Raw genomic sequence first — 6,000 nt, forward strand, 5'->3', positions numbered from 1 at the left:
AATTTCTTCTGTGGTTAGCCTTTCCCAAGATATGCAGGACCAATTCGTGAGAGTGTTTTCATCTCGCCCAATAAGTTAAATATAACTTTCAGCCATAAATAAAGATCCAAGCAGAACAGGAAGATGTAGTTGAAGTTATCAGAGAGAGAGAAAAGTTTATTAAATGTCCTTGCTGGGGCCAAGGGGTGCGGGGGCCGAGAACGTAGCCCCAACAGGAGCTCACTTTCCTCAGGCGACGGCCAGACCTTGAGTCTTGGCGTCGTCGTCGGCAAGCGGATTCAGTAGTTGACGCATTTCTTGTTCGGGCAGCGTTGTTGAGCACTGCAAGAAAATACACTATTTTGCATGCTTTGATGGCATAGAATGTACGTTTGGTTTGAAGAAAGTATAAGATAAGAATGTTAACGCCCCACGAAGAGCGTTAGTTTGAAAATAATTTTAAATCTTGTAGCCTATCTTTCTGCGCTTATGAAAACGAACATATATCGAGAGACCATTTAAAAATATATAGGTACTTCCAGAGCCATCCAATGCTTTAATATTATCGAAATGGGCATAAGACAATCAGAAACTATGTAACGCTAGCAATGCGGCGGTGGAAATAGATTTAACATTGCCAGAAGAGCAGATGTAGAAGGCCCGTTTGGCTTGCAGCCGGTAAATATAATTTGAAACAGCTCCGTAAATATTATTGTGAATGGCACCAAAGGTCTCTGTACTTTAGTAATGCATAAATGCCATGAACTTTTGCAACTCCGCGGCTGAGTAGGTTTGCAGAAGGTACACATTTTACCACTACCAACAAACTCCCAAATTTAGCCCCACGTAGAGGAACACTACTGGACGCGTCTAATAATTGAATGCTGCGAAGGACACGTACAAGCCAGAATGTGTCGTTGTACATCCTTTCCAATTACGATAAAGCAAAACATCAGATTTTATTGATATATTCGGTTGTTTATATATACTATGTGTAAATCTCTGCACAAAGAAATGTTATAATCCACTACGCAGCCGGTATGCGCACAATTCTCGTAGTCAGTAGATCCGCCGAACTCAATTCGCCATCTGTGGTTTTCAACTCATTCCTGTTGTGATGCACAGCCTGTGGGACCCATTTGAAATTCATGAAGCCCGCAGAAGCGGAGTGCCGACGCTGGTTTGCTTTAGAAAAACACAGCCGGAAGCTTGCCTCTCCGGAGTTTTCTTCCCATCCGTTCAAGCCGTTTCTGTCGAAGATTCCGTCTGGATGTTTTCCTGATATCCCTTGGGAGCGGAACATTGGTGTTCGGTACTCTCTATACACTAGTCGCATAATGTATGCAGCTGCACTGCAGTACGTGCACACCCGTCCTGTGATAAATTGGAATGGGAATGGAGAATGGGACTACCCTCCCTTTTTGTGTTATTTCCAAGAGATAAGAAAAAATAACAGACGTTCCAGCTAATTCTTGGTAATAAGCACAGAAAAACACATAAACAAAGCAGGCGTTTCAGAAAACCAGATCGAAGCAGACGAGGTGGCCATAAAACGTCGTTTCTCCCAACTTGACACCCACATTTCAAGCTCATTCACAATGTGCAGAACCACTCCATTTTGTTACCACAGAACCCGCAGTGGTGTTGAATCTGGGGTGTTTTACCACGTCTTACTCACCCCATTTATTATCTTGAAAGAAAATAAACTGTTCAGGAAATAAAAAAGCTAAATGTTTGTGAGTACCCCATGAACCGATAAAAAAGTGAAAGCTTTCAGGCCACAGTCAGTGAATTCAATCAATACTAACACCCAGCTTGTGGATATCTCGTCCTGGGAGGACATTCGATCGCGTCATTTAGGTCAAATGTTTTTAGCCTGTTTTGCTGTCACATAGTTAGTTCTACCAGTGCTCAGTTGGTGCGCGGGAAGTCGAAAGAAAAAACGACGCTCAAATGATAAAATATAGATATAAAGAAAATGTTATTCGAAAGGAAACGGGTAAACCTGCGTATCGTTTTCGTTTGGTGACCGTTAGATTTTTTATTGTCTGAGTTTCGCCCATGATCAAACAAACAAACATTTCTTATTTGTTTTTCTGAAAAATAACAATATTGGTAGGGAAGGCGACGAGAGGAAGGAACGGCCAGTCGTTGAACCAGCAGCTCTTTCAGATTCTTTAGATGCCCTAACTGCAGTAGCAGTAGTGTTGTTATTCATAGCAAGATTTATCTACAACAAAATGGAAATAACTTTACAGTACAGCTCACACACGGAGCAGTTAAAATGTTTCACCCGCTTGTCACGTGCTCTTCGCATGACGAGCGAGTCGGGTTACGCCCGGCATTAGCGATATTCGATCGCATGCAGGGATATGAGACCGAAAGGGTCGTAGAACACAAAAGTGCAAGGACCGATGGGAAATGAATCTTTTCGTGGTTCGTCTTGTGGCACTGTTGAAATATGCGTTATGAAATCCGCGATTTCCTAAAAAGTGCATAAGTACAAAGCAAGGCTAAATGGCACAATGCTACCAGTGACCATAGTAATATGACAAAAAGAAGAGTATGTAGACAATCGTAAGACATCGTATGTGCGCACAGTCGCTCTGGAGGTTGCTACGAAGGAACATGGGAGCCAGTGCGAAATATCAGCAATTTATGCAGGAGCGGATAGTCGTCGCGTTATGAAACGTTATACTCCCAGAGGAAGTGGGCTTGGCCAACACTCGCACGGGCATAAATAATATATAAATGAGACGAAAAAGAAGTTGACAAAAAGCCATTTTACGACCTCACGGCTAAGGGGAAAGTGGAGAATGCTACAGTTATGATCGCCGACGCTGAGGCACAGAAATTATGTCGTAATTTCCGAGCGGGGACGTCCACGAAAAGGAGTGCCTATACGCTGGACGCTATTACAAGTGGAAGCTATTTCAAACTTACTTTTAGGCATCGGCTCGAGTGTGTAACGCGAATGTTTGCGCGTCAGATATGAGATGAGGTAGCCGTTTTTGCTCTCAGCCTCGAGCTCGCCAAATCACTTGAGGGTATCGCCAAATCATCCAGGGCTGCCGTACAGCAACTGAGGCAGCCGTATCGCCAGTGCTTAGCCAGAGTGCGAGACGCTCTGGATTCCAATGGATTTCCTGTGCGGCGCTTGACTTTTGTTCTGCGTTATCTGCTAAATACACTCCTTAACAATTTATACAAACTTTTACACCCACGTTTAGGCAATTTGATTATTTGTGTTATTCTATTTTTCGCCGGCACCCAGTGTCTTAAGAGTCTCAGTTTCTGCTTTTGCAATATGAATGCATAAAAGTAAGTGCGAAGACCACAAATGTGTACATATTTATTATGGAAAGGGAACCACACGGAAAATTTGAGTGCATGCATATTGTCTTCTTGTTACCTACAGTACTGTTATATGTCTTCATCCTGGTAATAGACGTGGCAAGAAACAGGTATTAAGTCTCAAAAACATATATTGCACCATGATTCATCAACTTTTGTATCTAGGCAACTGCGCACTATTTCATGTTCTATGATTTAGATGAAGTAACCAGACGCACACATAGGAAAGCAAGTACCACAATATCTTTGGTTGTTTATTTGGCACTTGTAAACGGCGCTTCTTCCAATAAATGTCACAGATGTGAGTACGCATTCGGGTTGAACCATTTCAATGCTCCTTTTTTCTTCGCCTTACCTTGACTCTCGGGTCACGAATGTTCGCTTTGGAGCTGTTATTTATAAACAGCATATCATGACCGAGTTCGGCGACGGTTCATCTGGCCTCCGTCTCAACCGCTCCGTCCGGCGCTATGTTGCCACGTGTGAGTCGTGTCAACGCCGGAAAAGAACAGCTGTGCACCCTGCTGGTCTGCTGCAGCTTTTGGATATACCGATTATTGACAAGGTCTTGTATTCAGACAAGCCTCAACGGCCCTGCGCTAAGCCTCTCGCTGAGGCCATGTCTACACTGGGGCGTTTGCTCTATGTGGCAATACAATTGTCTTTCGTTGTTTTGAACAATTTCTTGTAAACGTTTTTTTTTTTTTTGCGAAGTATATAAAACTACAATCCGATCCTATGCTTTGCCAACGCTTGCGCCTGGCTCCCCTTTGAAAAACACTGGGGAAACCTCAGACAGCCTGCGACTCCGGAGTTGGCTCAGCAACAGGGTTTAAAATAACAAGGACAGGCCGGCAAGCGGCCGATGGAACGCGCTCTGATGAAGTGGTTAAATACGAGGTCACGAAAGAGCCGTCTCATATATCTTAAATAAAAACAAACCCCGACGGCTAAAATTTAAAAAAGAAGAAAGTGGTAAATACTAAAATGCTGAGAACTGATGAGTGCACATGATCCTGACTGCAGCATTTTTGTTGATAATATAATATTTACTTTTTTTGCGTACGAACTTCATGCTCTAAACAGCTCGCTGGCTTTTTATTTACTGGACGAGGTACTGCTACCAGTCTTGCGACGCGGCTCCACCGCAAGCCAACATCAACTGCGATTTTAAACATGATGCTCGACACTTCGTATGCCTTCCGTCAAAATAACAAGCAGGACAATGGTAGCACCAACACCTACAACACAAAATTAATTGCATTCCACTCACCTTCAGCTGGCGTCTCTTCAGGTGACAACATAAAAAAAGAAATCAGAAAGAAAGCTCCTTAGATTTCCTGAGTTGTTCTCAACACCTGAAGCGTGGTGAGCAGGAAAATGCTGCTGACCACCAATGACAACTGGGCCTTTCACGTCCACCTCCAATCGTTATTTCCGAGGCTTGATTGGCGTTGACAGCAGGTGAAGGCCAAGGAGGCGTCTTGTGTGACCGAATGAATTGGCATGTCCAAGCCCAGTTTGCTCAGCTGTCATAATGACGAGTCTTGTCCTGTCTGAAGCCGAGACATTCTGTTCCAAGCAGTGAATTATGTCGTTGTTACTTGGCTGCAATATCACTTGTGCTGTGTACGCGAGAAGGGGCGCCTACTCCGTCGCCGGACCCGCCGTTGAAGAAAAGTTTGAAGTGCAAAAAGAAAAATGTGTCCTTTATGCAAGTTTCCTATCTTGACTTAATTTTTGGTCTTTCGTTGTTTAAAGGCGCAGTAATTTCACTTTTCATCCTGTGAATGTCTATTTATTTATTTATTTATTTATTTATTTATTTATTTATTTGGTACCCACAGCGCCTATTCCGGCATTGCAGTGGGGGTGCCGAAGAAAAAACAAGCATAAGAATTGCATGCCTGCATGAATTCGTGTAAGTGAAAAACATACATTATTGTACACCGACACAAAAGTACACAGCAATGTTGCACGCAGCCACGTCGGACACAGGCACGTTGTAGATGTCACATGTCACATGTGAAAAGAAAGTACATAAAGCACAATGATGACAAAGATTCATAATGAAAACATAAAGAACACAGCGAATATTAAAATGCAAAACAATACAATGCGTGGTGATGAAGATACAATACAACAAGGTGAAAAAGAGGCACTAAAGGAAAAGAATGTCATTTGCAACTGGGATTCATTATAGGCCATGGTGATTGTTCAACGTACACGCGATATTTATCAAGCCTTAGGGACCAACAGATTTTATCGTTTTTATTGCAGAAAAGAACTTGTTAGGACAAAAAATTTGTTAGAACAAGAGCCTAAGCATAATACATTACATGCCTCGAGCAGCCAATCGCACGACAATTTTGTGTCTATTCGCGGGCTTCTTTCGCGCTCGGAATAACACTTGTATATAGCACGTATTGAGCAACAAAAAGATGTATCGGGAATTTTTCATGTTGCTCTACAATTTGCTCATTCACACTTTTAATCTAATTATAATATTCGAGAAATCGAGAAATAATTACGACTAATTATTTAATGAGGCGGAATGCGAATGTACTTTGACTATCTCCAAGCTACGGTAAACAACATTACTTTTTGGTTCTACCCAGCTACATGGCATTTGCATGTTTTTAAGGTTTGGCTAAAGTGACGTGGTAC

This window comes from Dermacentor andersoni, chromosome 5 (genome assembly GCF_023375885.2).
Source record: "Dermacentor andersoni chromosome 5, qqDerAnde1_hic_scaffold, whole genome shotgun sequence".
NCBI lineage: Eukaryota > Metazoa > Arthropoda > Arachnida > Ixodida > Ixodidae > Dermacentor > Dermacentor andersoni.